The sequence below is a fragment of the Fukomys damarensis genome, unplaced genomic scaffold (genome assembly GCF_012274545.1).
Source record: "Fukomys damarensis isolate Sample0158 unplaced genomic scaffold, DMR_v1.0_HiC HiC_scaffold_7, whole genome shotgun sequence".
Lineage (NCBI taxonomy): Eukaryota > Metazoa > Chordata > Mammalia > Rodentia > Bathyergidae > Fukomys > Fukomys damarensis.
Window position 1 is genome coordinate 26,465,249 of NW_022900919.1, and position 14,498 is coordinate 26,479,746.

Here is a 14,498-nt window from a genome sequence, read left to right on the forward strand (position 1 = left end):
ATACCTTTCCCATCCTTTCACACATTTTCCTTAAAGGTAAAGCAAGTTTCTTGTAGATAGCATAGAGTTGAGTTCTGCTGGAGGAAGTGTCACAAATCCTCTGTTTTCTGATTGAAGAATTTAGTCTAATTTCTATTTAAAGTAACTAATGATAAGTTAAGTGATATCGTTATCCTTTAGAAAGCATTATTTTCTGGTTCTCTCATGATCTTTTGGGATTTCTTCTTCTCTTGCTATCTTTCCTTGTGATTCAAGTATTTTCTGGTATAATATGCTTTGATTTCTTTCTCATATCTTTTGTGTATTTACTATTCCTTTACCAGGAGGCATACATAAAATATATTAAAGTTATACTATCTATTTTAAGCTATCAATAGTTTCACTTACAGTACACACCAAAGCTCTACACATTTTGTGTGTGTGTGTGTGTGTGTTATCTTTCCTTGTGATTCAAGTATTTTCTGGTATAATATGCTTTGATTTCTTTCTCATATCTTTTGTGTATTTACTATTCCTTTACCAGGAGGCATACATAAAATATATTAAAGTTATACTATCTATTTTAAGCTATCAATAGTTTCACTTACAGTACACACCAAAGCTCTACACATTTTGTGTGTGTGTGTGTGTGTGTATATGACAGGCTGACTCTGAATTCACTGTGTAGCCCAGGCTAGCCTCAAACTCTCAGCAATCCTCCTGCCTCAGCCTCCCTAGTGCTGGGATTACAGCTGTGCACCATCACACCTGGTGAAGCTCTATACTTTTACTTCCCTCCTCCATACACATTGCAACTTTGGTGTTGCTATTTATATCTTTCATAATATTCATAACATCAGTATATGTTTAGAGGTTTATTGAGTTTCATATATGTAAATATGTATTTTTCCCCAAATTTGGAAGTTTACAGCCATTATTTCTTTACATAAATTTTTTGTCTGTTTGTCTTTCTGTTCTCCTTTTGAAAAATCTTACGACTGGACTGTATCCCACAGTTACAATTGGCTTATTTTTTTGTACCAGGGATCAAACTCAGGACCTTGCACTTGTGAGGCAGGCAGTACAACCACTGAGCTAAATCCCTGGCCCCATTTGGCCTTTTGTATCCCCTTCATTTCATTATCTTTTTTCTCTCTTTCTTGATAACTTAAAAGACCTATCTTGAAGTTGACATTTTCTTTCTGCTGTCTGATTCAGTCCTCTGCCAAGCTTTCCATAGCAGTTTTTAGTGCTGTCCTTGTACTCTTCTGCTCCAAAGTTTCCATTTGGTTCCACTTGTTTATTGGTTGGTTTTCTATTGCTTAGTTGTATCTATTGTTTTGTTCTTATTTTGTTTTCCTGGTTTTAAATCATTTTCCTGTGTTCTCCTGTAATTCAGTGAAGTTCTTTAGAATAATTATTTTCCATTTTTTCCTTAGGCAATTCATGCATCTTCTAAACTTTGGTATCAGTTTAATAATCATTTGTTAGTCTCATGTATAGCTGATTTTTTGAGTGTGTGAACCTTGTATTCTTATATGGGTATCTACATATTTGAAGATACAATCTTCTCTTCCAGACCTTATGCACTGGCTTCAGTAAGAAAAGACCTTCACTCAAATTGGGAAAGAGCACACAGCTGTGCATTATGATGCCTACCTACTCTAGTGGCAGAGTTATGAAATGCCGGACATAGAGTGGCTTCAGGATAGGGATAAAATCTCAGCTCAGAACAATTGTTTTTGGTAAGAGCTGCAGGAACTCTGTGGGGTTGTTAGATCTTGAGAGCTGATAGATTCCTCAGCAGCATTTCTGGTCTAGAAGTAAGGCAAGATCAGGCAGACAGTAGCTGGGCCAGGGCTGGCAGTATGCACAGGCTTGCTGGAGAATCCAGCTGTAGGTGTGTCACAGTAATGTAGGTGAGAGCAGGTCACATGTATATGCACATTTGTGTGCACATGTATAGGGACCAGAGCTGGCAGTGTACCCATGCCCAGTTACAGGCACCAGTTGCAGATGTCACATGGAGTGGGGACCAGTAGCAGATATCAGGTCTTGCTGCATGTATGTAGCAGCTGCATGACCTCCTGTGGTACACCCATCAAGTTCTCCAGTCTCTATTCTCCTCCTTATACCTTAAATGAGCTCAGAATGCCCATTTATTGCCAAGTTGAAAGGCCAAAAGAACCTCTAAAAATTCATCCTGAAAGACATGGATTAAAAAAAGAGAACCAGCAGTTCTATCTCTTGATGGCTTATTTTATAACAAAAATGCTACTATAGTCATCTGAATGCCTTCTTAACTGATGAGAGTAAGAATACCCCTAGAACTCAACAGGATTAACAAATACATTCAAGTACGGTGGAAACTCATGCCAAGGTCTTTTCAAATTAGCAGCAGTAAAAGGGGGGGGCAAATTAATTGCCATCAGAAAAAAGAAGAAAAATGGAGTCTTACCTTGTCTCCCAAAGCACAACATAATCTATAGTATCAGCCTGGAATTCTGCCCAGCAAATTCAGCCAAGGGAAAATTAGTAAATGTTAGTTTGTCTTGCAATGCTCCACCAACATGTAGGAGAAAATATCTGCATTATTATCCACTTTGAAAAGAAATTAAAAGTGCTGGCCAAATATTGAAGAATTTAGTGAGGAGTGTTATATTGTTTTATTATGCCTTTAAAAATCAGAGACTTTATTGACCACAAAGATGAATTTGTATTAACCACAAAGATAAATTAGTATTTCCCCAAAGTGAAACTAGCAAAGAAATAATATTTTTATTGTTACACAGTTTTGAAACAATGGTATGCATTTTTGTATTTTTCTTTTCTGGTTTTCCCAAGAATAGTCTTCCATCCTTCTAAAATGATGCATGTAACTTTGCTTTTCAGAAGCAGTTAAGATAAAATGAGAAATACATGTTTCTTAAATTGTGCCAAAAATTGCTAGAAAAATCATCTAGGTCAGATGCCTTTGGGAATGACACATTATGGACTACTATTTCAAGTTTTACTCCTTTATTGTGTTTCTAAACTTTCTTTGTAGTCTCACTCTAAACCAATTCTAGTATTTATATTTGCTTAGAAAATTATCCAATTTGTGAGGTTTTGGCATATTGGTATAAATTTTTATGACAATAACCAACTTATAGTACATATTTTAAAATATATCTGCAAGGGTTTGTGCTTCTTGTCTGTTCCTAGTATCACTTGTTTCTATTCTCTCTTGTCCACATTTATTTTCACCTGCTCTTGCTCACACATGTCATCAACAGTTTGTCAGTTTTACTTTCCTTAAAAATAGTATTTAGCATTATTGATCAACTCTACTTTTTGTTTACTGACTTTCTATGTAGTGTTTTATTTCCTGCTCTGTAGTTACTATAGATTTTTGAGTCATTTTTCCAACTTTTTGCATTTGGAATACTAGTTTATTCATAAATTTGTTCTTTAAGTACAGCATAGGGGAGTACAAACTATTGGTTTTCATATATGATGCTTTTGTTTTAAATATTTTATAATAATTCTTTAGATTTTTCTCTTTAAATTTTCTTTTATTTCAGAAATTCACTGTACAATTTCTAAAGGATGCATTTGATTTTATTTGTTGTACTCTTTTTGTATTTTGTTGCTAATATTCTCTTCCAAATACTCTTAAGACAACCATGAGAAATGTTCCCACTGTAATCATGAGAAAAACATTACAGAAACTCAAATTGAAGTATATTATACAAATTTCTGATTACTGTGCCACAAGACTGTCAAAATCATCAAAAACAATGAAAATTTAGAAACTGTCACAGACCGGAGATGAATATGGGAACATGACAACTAAAAGCAATGGGTAATTCTATTAGTGAGCCTTCTCATTGCTTGACACAATACCTGACATTCACAATTTAAAGGAGGGAAGGTTTAAGCTAGTTCATGGTTTGGGGGGTCTTCAGTCCAAGGTTGGCTTGTTTCAAGGGAGGACCATCATGGTGGAACAAAAGTCTGCTTAGTTCATGGCAGCCAAAAAGCAGAGAAAGAGAACAGCATCAGAAAAGAAAGACATAGTAGGGCTGGGGTTTAGCTCAGTGGTTTCTCTGCTGGCCTCACAAGCACAAGGATCCGGGTTTGATTCCCAGTACCAAAACCAAAAAAACAAACAACAAAAAAAAAAAAAAAAAAAAAAAAAAAAAAAAAAAAAAAAAAAAAAGAAAAAAGAAAAGAAAAGAAAAGAAAGACATAGTAACCATAGCAACCAAGGCCACAGCCCCATGGTCCACCCAGACAAACCCAGGAGTATGCTCTACTAATCTACTAGGTGTTTCTTAATCAAGTGAAGTTGACATATCAGGATGAAGGATTACAGGTACCTTGGGTAGAATGATGAGACAGAAAGATAGATTAGGAAAAGACTAGTAAAATGAAAATGAGAAAACTAAAGCAAACAAACAAACAAACAAACTAAACTCCTTCCTATGGCCATTGTCCCCACCCAGCATATGTGATGTCCACATCCTTACCTCTCTGCTCTGTGGGCTCCCTGGCACACTGTTCAGGTCATTCCATCTTATCTACCCTCATGGGCCATTTTGCAGTCATACCAGGACGCCAACTCCAGTCATCACGTTCGAATGTACTTACAGATACTTACCCCAGGATGCACGCATTTCACTCCCTGTAAACTGAGATGTCCATCATGGGTTTGGGCTTTAAGGAGGGTTGAGCTGGAGTCAACAATATACAGATGGTCTTTGAAGACAAGGACCTAGGTTAGATTGCCTAGGGACAAAAAACACAATAGTAAAGGACCATCCACACCTCACATAGAAATGCAGGATCATAGGAGGAATAGACTACAAAAAGCACCAGGAGGTGAGGCAGTGAGGGTGGGAATAAAATCTAAGGAGTAGTAGCACAATGGAGGCTTTGAGAAGGAGATATTATAGGAAGGACGCCATCAATGATCTCAAATGCAGCTAGGTAGCCGCTAAGATGAGGACTGAAAACTATCCCATGGCTTGGGAAAAATGCAGACTGCTGATGTCCATCATGGCTTTTGCTTGCTTACTTTCACTGAAGGGTTGTAGAAGAAACCATCACTGCTATGGGTCAGAAAGAAGACAGAAGGAATGAAATGGGAGATAGTGACTTTAGCCAGAGAGTGAGGTCTGAGTGATCAGAATGTCTGGTGTCTCAGTATGTTTATGTTTAAAAAGCCGATGGATGGTATTTTCCTCAAAATGATCAGCTAAGGTGCTGTAGTTTAGATCTACCATGGCCTCAAAGCCTTGTGTGTTTGGAAGGGGACTGGATTACTGGGAAGCTACAGCTGACTTTCTGTCAGGAAGTGGGGTCTTGTCAGAAGAAGCTATCACTCTAGATGTCAGTGGAAGGGTCTAGCTCCCTCCTCAGATCCTCCCTTCTCTCTCTGCTTCCTGGACACCATGGCATGAGCAGCTCTCCTCCACCAGGCCCTCTGCCATGCAGCTGACCATGTAAGAACTGAGAGTTCTGAAACTGTAAACCAAAATAAACCCCCTTCAAATTTGCAGGTGTCCTGTGTTGGTTCTCAGTGACAATAAAGTGACTAACAGAGTTTCAATACAGATGCAGAGGAGACAGAAGATTTGATGATGGGAAGCTAAAAGACTACATTTCATATAGTAATAGAAAAAACACCAAGACAGACAACAAAGGATTCACAATGAAAATATATCACAGAGAGATTAAAAATTAAATAACTGGGACCAAATTATTAATTTCTAAAATAGAATAAAATGGGTTCAATATCGCCATTCATGGAAACATTCCTTAATTTGGATTTGAAAACGCTTCTGTTCAACTTTTCTGTCCGTAAAAGGGTTGCTGTACACAAAATAACAGAAAACTGTTGAAAGAAAAGGATAGATAAAAGTTGATTATACAAATGCAAGCTAACAAAAAGCTGGAATGTCAATAATTCTCTCTCAATAGTTTTCTCTTTCAATTGGGATTTGAAACAAAAGATAATTTTAAAAAATTTTACTAAACTCTTCGGTCCCCTTCACATCCATAACCCAGCAGAATTCTACGTGGGCTGGGGATGCTAAGGCAGAGGGGTCAAAGGATATGCCTGACCCGAGTCCTGGCCATGAGCATCTTACTTTGTTTAAACTTAGAACCCCAGATCCTGGCACACAGGATTCTCCATGCACTGATTCTTTTTTTTTTTTTTTTTTTTTTTTTTTTGTCATTCAATTCCAGGCACATGCCCTTTATTTAAGCCAAAGTAAAATCACTTATGAGAAGTTGTTTTATATACTTGCTTATGTCAAGTATAGGAGAATGACAAACATACAATTTGCCCAAAATTTATCAACCTGTATGTTGTTGAATCATTCTGTTATTGCTAGCATGTGCCAAGGACTTACAACAGATCTCTGTTCAAGGTAGAACAGATCACTACAGAAGGTAGGAAAAGAAGAAAAACTACTACATTCTTAGAAAAGACCTTTTAATTTTCACAGAGCCATCCACTGTTAATTTAAGCAACATTTAGAAACAACTCATTTCAACTGTCTCCTGTACAAAATATTTTCATCATGCCTGCCCAGACTAAATACAGCCCACAACATCTCTGGCCAAAGAATAAAACAACTCCCAGGTCAAGTTCCTGTTGAAGAGTTAACTTCTCATTCTAGCATTGAACAATTTCAATGTGGTTATGAGACTTGGGAGAACTATTAGATTACCCCCCAAAAAAGGTTTATAAGTATGTTTTTTAAAGTTTTTTTTTCTTTTTATTGAGTTTCTTGGTACAAATTAGGTATACAATACACTTACATTCATTATTGGGATCCTGTACCTTTACATGATAGGTCTTGATTCTCATTTTTTCCCCTTGTCCCTGCCCTCCCTTCACCCCCTCCTTCCCTCCCCATTTACAAACACTTTATTCCATTTTTTCCATTTCTCATATTTTTTCCTCTTCCTTATTACCTTTCCCCCCACCATTTCCACTTTCCCTATATCTTTAGCCCTTTACTTCCTATTTCACATTATTAATTATCTCATTAGCATCCTGTATACTGTTATAGTTTTTCACACCAGAGAAACTATTCGGTATTTCAGTTAAAGAAATCTCTGTATGAACATTACAAATAGGGAAATCTAAAATAAAACTAAAAAGGAAAGTAAAAGAGAAAAGGCAATGATGTAAGATTAAAATAATCCTTAATTCTGAAGATGAAAATGGTCCCTTAACATATTTAAATTGCTTCTTGCTCTTCTAGTCTTATCTTATTCTTTTTTTATTATTTAGAGAATACTTTATTAGTTTCTTTAATCAAACCTGTGTAGATATGACCTTACATATTTAATACAGTGTGTTACCCCTGTATAAATGGAAAAAAAATAAAAAATAAAAAAATTAACATTTCTAGACAAATATGGCTGTCCATTTCTGTACAATGCCAACTCAACACAGTAAACTGGGATAATTTTTTTCCAAAGTTGAGAGCACCGTTAAAGTTTCCAAAAAAAAGCTGTTGCGGTACCTGGCAAAAATTTTTTTATTAGCATCTTAATCATCATCTGGAAAGAGAACATTCTAGAGTAATATCATTAAATATAGCTCTGATAAAGCACGGTCACTACTATGTATCATAAAGCAGGTACAAGATATTTTACATTCACAGAGGTGTGATACATTACAGTCCTACATCAATAATACTAGAATCAGTTTTGGTTTGAAATTTGCTTTGTCTGCAAATAGGATTGCTACTCCTGCTTTTTTCTGGGCTCCTGTCACATGGAGAATTGTTTTTCATCCTTTCACTTTCAGTCGATGGGCTTCTTTTTGCACTAGGTGTGTTTCTTGTATACAACATATTGTTGGATTTTGCTTCTTATTCCATTTTGCCAGTCTATTTCTCTTGATTGGTAAGTTGAGGCCATTGACATTGATGGTTATAACTGATATGTACTGACTTATTATTGACATGTTATTGGCCTTTTGTTGACTCTCTTTACTTTTTCACCTTCTCTCTCTAGTTTCTTGCCTTGCCTATTTGATTTGCTCTGTTGGTCCTCATGGTGCTGTTGCCTTCATTGTCTTTTTCTAGGATCTTGTTTAGAATTGCTTGTAGTGCTGGTTTGGTATTCATGTAGTTTCTCAGGTGTTCTTTGTCGTGGAATACCTTATTTCCCCATCCATTTTGAAAGAGAGTTTTGCAGGATACATCAGTCTAGGTTGGAGGTTGTTCTCTTTTAGTACTTGAAATATCTCATTCCAGGCTCTCCTTGCCCTAAGGGTTTGTGTTGAAAAGTCTTCTGTGATTCTGATGGGCTTTCCTTTGCATGCGATTTGTTTCTTTCCTCTTACTGCTTGTAGTATTTTATTCTTCTGTTGGGTTTCTGGGATCTTGATTATTATATGTCTAGGTGTAGATTTTTTTTAATTGTGGCTAGTTGGGGTCCTATATGCCTCAGTTATCTGAATGTCAAATTCTTCCCCTCTGTTTGGGAAGTTTTCTGTCATTAATTCTGTGAACAGCTTTTTTAAGTCATTTGTATTTTCTCCTGCTACTTCATGGATTCCTATCAGGCTTGTGTTATTCTTCTTTGCATCATCTAGGAGTTGTTGGATCAATTTCTCATGATCCCCTACTGTTTTTAAGAGACCTCTCTTTCCATGGTCACTGACTGCTATCTTATCTTCTATATCTGAGATTCTATCGTCGCATTCTTTTATTCTGTTCTGTACACTTTCAATGGAGTGTTTAATTTCCTGGATATCTGTTTGAATCTGTTTTATGGATTCCATTTCTTTCCTATGTTGGGCATTTATTGTTTCCACTTCTTTCTTATGCTGGGCCTTCATGGCTTCTATCGTGGTCCTGAGCTCATCTATTTTTTTGTCAGTTTCTGTTCTAGAGTCTTAAATCACAACTTCCATTTTGCTCACTATCTCTATGGTTATCTGGGAAATTATTTCTGTTTTGAATTTTTCTAGAGCCTGATTGATCTGTTTTCTTACTTCCTTTGATTTGAGTTCAGGGGGTCCTGGTGGTTCATTATCGGCCTTTTCATCCTCATTTGCCCTACTGTTTGCCATTTGTGAACTGGAAATCTGTCTTTGTGTCTTGCTTAAGTGTTTTCTCATTTTTATTATTGTTGTCCGGCTGTCCTTGGTTTAATCTCCGGATTATCACCCAAATCTTCCTGATATAGTTGCGCCCTAGCTTCTGGGTCTCTAACGACCCACAGACATTCTCATCTTCATAACATCAGAGAAAACAGCTCATCAAATCAACCACAATCCTTTATCCCAACTGATATCATCAGCAACACATTATGATCAAGCACAACTTGGACACTGACCACCTGTGGTAGTCACTAGTCTATCACCCTTAAACCATTTGAATTATACTGAAATCAAGAAGCAGTCCAGAACATGTCTGTAGTGAACAAATTTTTCATTATAGTATATTTACCACTTAATGGCTCAGACAGAGCTAGGACGCAAGACCCCTGATCTCAGTTAGCTGATGGTTGAACCCCATGATGCAGATGGACCTCGGGCTGCAAGGCCCAGATTGAGTTCCCCAACCTTCTGAATGGTTGAATGCCACACTGTTCTACTACAGGTTTCCCACACCCTTTCTTTAAAGATGTTCAAAGTTGGGAACTCAGAAAAATACCCTTTATGACCACCTCTGCCTCTGCAGAGTGGGTCCAAAGACTGGCACAATCAGGAGGCCTGAGAGTGCAAGCAGTGGTGGGGGGGAGTTATGGGGGTGCAGGGGTGGCCATGCAGCTACCTTCTGGGCTCTGAAGGATGGTGGCTCCAGGCGGGAGAGGGCATGGCTCTCCCTCCCACCTGTGGATCAGGGCCCAGGCTACCTTCTGGGTACTGGAGGATGGATTTTTTCTTTTTTAATTAAAGCAATGTCTCTATTTTCATTTTCTAGCCAATACTGAGCTGATCAACAAACATCCAGCTAAATAAACATCAATCTTAAAAGTTGATCTGGAGATCTTGCTCAATAAGAACTTTATGCTTTATTGATGATTCTGACTTAAATATAATGTGCAAAAAAGATCACAGGCTTGACAATACTTTCAGTAACAAATTTTTGTATACTTTTATATGCTCTAATGGATGGAAATTCAAGTTTTTAAAGGTTTAGTTAACTTAAATGCAAGGGGTTTCAATTGACATAAAAAAGTTTCCCAAAATGATTCCCTGGCTATCTTTATATTTCACATCCTTTCAAACAACAGAACACTAAGTGATAATAATGCTCAAAACTAAGTAGTAAGTGAACAGACTAAAATGCTTTTTGAAGTCACTAGCTAACCCTATAGAATAAATTCTGTCCCTGGGTATTTTGATTTCATTGGATTAGGACACTTAGCCACATTACCAAATCTCAGAAATATTTTCAAAGCAATGCACTACATCCTGAACACAATAAACTTACAGTCTAGATGACTTTTTGTTGAACACACAAAATAAATTCAATTTACAATGCTTCAACTGTCTGTTACAACTCTAAATACAAAATGTTCAATATTCACCAATTTTGTTTTTTTTTTTTTTTTTGGTACTGGGGATTGAACTCGGGTCCTTGCTCTTGCAAGGCAGGCCACCGAACCGCTGAGCTAGATCTCCAGCCCTCACCAAGATATTTTTAAAGCAATGAATCATGCACCAAAGTCAGGGAAATTTGCCACAAATATTGGCAAGCTGACCTAAGCTACTAATTCACTTAAAGAAAGGTAATTATGTTACACAAGTAGCAAGGTTCTTAAGTATACCACTTTAAATGTGAACAAAGAAGTAAACTGTTGAGTACAGTGACAGAGTCTATAAAGCAGAAATTGAACAAAAAATAACCAGACTTTCCCCCTCAAAATGTACACAACAGTTTCAATTCACATACACAATGTTATCCAAGTGGATAATATAAACAAACCTGAGAATCAGGCAATTTATTGCTTTAAAACATATAGTAACTACATAATTCTACAGTAAGAATCAGTTATCTTTTTACTACTAGCAAGGCAAAAGTATTTTCCAACACATTCACCCATTTCAGCTCTAATAATGCAAACTTTAAAACATCTCTACCAAAAGAGGAAAAGAGGATCAACTAGTCATCTATCATGTCCATCTTTCCTAACTTCTCATGTTCCCTCTTCTCACAAGTCTAATATCTATACATAGTAAATATAGATTTATTTAAACATGTGAGTGTAGATTTGAGAGACAACAAGAGTAAAATACCTCTGGTTCCATCATGCCAATCCGATGTGTCACCCATACAAAGTGTATATAAAATTTTCTCAAATCAAAAAGATCGTCTGACAAAATTGGGGGATTTTAGGAAGAGAATCAAACTATGAAAATGGGCTGGGCTAACAGGCAACATATAAAATACTCTGACATCTTCTAATTGTTAATTCTTAAAATTTAAGTGTAATAATGTGAAATATACATTTGGTCTCTGTTTCCAACAATTAGAAACCTTGAACTCTCCAAAGTAATAGTGTCTTTTAAATCTATGCTAATAAGCTGAATTGATAACTGGCTACTCTGAGATAGCTCCAGAAGGAGCTGTTACCAGAAACAGTGAGTTAGGACTTTTGGCCTCACCTCTCAACCTCTGAGGATAGGAGGGGAGAGAGACTGAAAGCTAAACTGTTCACCAGTGACAAAGGCTATAATCAACTGTGCCAAGGCAATCAAGCTTCCATAAAGACAGAGGGTTCAGAGGACGTCCCAGAGAGCTGAATACATGAGAGGTTCTTGGAGGGTGGTGAGTCCAGAGAGGGTATGGAACCTCTATGCCCATTCCCCCATACCTTGATCTATGAACATCTTCATCTTTGTATTTTGTACTATTTATAAGATACTGGCAAACATAAGGTAGTGTTTTCCTGAGTTCTAGGAGCTACTCAAGGAAATTAATTAAATCTGATACAGGGGCTGTAGGAATCCTGATTTACAGCAGTCAGAGGAACAGGTGAAAACCTGGGGCTTAACATGGCATCTAAGGTATGTGGGAGGGGTTGGGATGAAGGGTAATCTTGGGGACTAAACCCTCAAAACTGTTCGATCTGGCACTACCTCCAGGTAATATCAGAACGGACTGAATTAAAGGACAGCCGGCTGGTGTTCACCAGAACTAATACCTTGCTTGCTATTGAAATCCTCACACCTTCTGAGGTTACAGATGTCTTCTGTGTTGATGGTTGTGGTATAAAAGTAGAGGAAAGAAATTTACTTTTGCAAAAGCGAAAAGACCTAAAGTGTTAAAGTTGAAGGTCTGAGTATGTTCTTTCCTGAAACTTCAATTAAAAGCAACTCAAATTCCAGCCAAGTTAATGAAGTTAATTACTTACAGGTTCAAGTAAGTTTACTTACTAGGGAAAAAAAAAAATCTCCACCAGTAAGCCATTAAAACTAAAATGTCCTATGTATAGTTTTAACAGAATATATTCACTCTCAAGGAGATACTGGTACAATTAAACAAATAGGCTGTCTTGTATTTTTTTCAGTAAGACTTTAAAAGGAAATTAGCACCTTTTACCCTACAGCAACAAATACTGTTCCTTTGTCACTATAAAGTATGGGCAACCACTAACCTAAAACTAGGAAAAAAAGATAAATGGAACTTGGACACCAATATACAAAGAATTTTAGTCTCTCCAAAATGGGGACTTAAGTCTTTCTTTCTTGCCCCAACATTTCTCAAGAATGATATGAATGCATGGTTCTACTCACAGGGATATATGGCACTGCTCAGAATCAGCTCTGGTCACTTCTTCCTCTTCAATGTCAGACTCCCCTCCAGAACTACTGTCAGTGATGTCGGAATCAAATGCCTCTTCACTGCACCTCAAACTGGCTGTGCCACTAACTGTAAATCTCTCCATTTCTTCTGAAATTGAATCTCTTTTCAGGAAGTTGCCAAGTCCTTCCAAAGTGGTGGTCTCACTGGCAGCTTTTCTTAAGGCAGCTTCAGCCTTTCGGGTCAGCATCAACTGGCTCCGGGATTTCAAGGATTCCAAGTTTGACAATTTACTCAAAGTCTTCTCTAAAAACCCACCCAGCTGATGCTGTAAATGCCTCTCCACCTGCTTGGCTTGCACAACCTGTAAGCGCTTCTGTAACCTGTGAGTTCAGCTCTCAATATCAGCTTGCTGCCTCAGTAAAGCTGTCACCCTTGTGTCAGAATCTAAAGGACTGAAAATAATGGAAGACATGGGGGACTTTTTGCCCTCTAACTTGACACTGCCCAAGTTAGGGCTGGAGTCTGTACCAGGGGATAACCTACTGCTTCCTTGAAGCCGGTTGTTCCACAGAATTGACAGAAGATTTGTTTACAGTGCTATTATTGCTATAGAGAGTTGTGTGTTCTACATCAAGGCTTCTATGTGGAAGAGTGCAATTGGTCATACACCCCTTTAAATCCCCAGAGTCAGATCCCCCCACTTCACCTCTCTGAAGAGCAGATGAAGTGAGAGCTCGCTTTCCCCCATTAAAGGGATTCGAATTGTCATGATCAGGATGTGTTGAATTTTTAGTCAATTTGTTGTCCAATCCATTTATAGGTGCTTGTGGCAGAGCTGTCTGGCCACTCATATTAATGGTTCTAAGATTTTCTAAGGAAAACTCCAAAACTGGCTGTCTCCCCAACAGCTCAGCTCAGAGTTCATAGGACTGAGATAGGAGTGGATGAGATTTAAGGACTGCCTGCTTGCTGAAAACTCCTTGCAGCTTCAAAGACTTCTTTTGGGGAACAGTTGTTAGATCAGAGCAGAGGTAAGATGCCACCAGTGGTTGCAGCTTTCCCAAGTCTTCCTTAGTAGGATTATTTCAGAAATAGATCAGAGGAGGTAAGATGCCACCAGTGGTTGCAGCTTTCCCAAGTCTTCCTTAGTAGGATTATTTCAGAAGTCGAGACTGGGATCCTCTGCAGCAATGGCTTTTCTTTTGGTTCCATTGGCAGCAATAAGGATATTGGCATTGCCATTATTTTCAGCACTGCCAGGGGACAAGGTGGAGGATGGGGGAGCCAGTTTAACTGGATGTGGTGTGCTTCAGCTGCTGCATCAGTGAGAGCAGGCACCATCACAGCCATTCAGCACAGAGAGACACAAAGTCCAGCCTCTCCCGGTGCTGGGGCCAGCTCCATAGCCCCTTACCGCCTCTGTTGAGAACAGGCTTAAAAGGCATCCAAGTAGCATTCATAGTGTCAGGAATAGTTCAGACAATACTCAGAAATGAGCAAAAAGTCTTAGTAATTCCTTCTGTCACCAAGAATAAACAGGTAGGAAAATTTTTGTTTCAAGGAGGTATCTGCATGGCTCAACCAAGCCTAGAAGTCTCCATGCTCTGATTCTAATGACAGCTAATTCTCTGGTATTTGGTGGAAAGTGGGCAGAATTGGGATATACCCAGGAGACAAAATTTGTAGGAAACAGGAAAAGCAAAAACATATATTTGTAATATCAAACCCAATATAAACTTTTTTCAGTGT

The 14,498-nt window shown here is 37.8% G+C and overlaps 1 pseudogene; it reads right to left on the bottom strand.

Annotated features, from left to right (window-relative positions):
• Positions 1 to 4,582: 4,582 nt before the first annotated feature.
• Positions 4,583 to 14,283, bottom strand: LOC104851090 (annotated as a pseudogene).
• Positions 14,284 to 14,498: the final 215 nt, after the last annotated feature.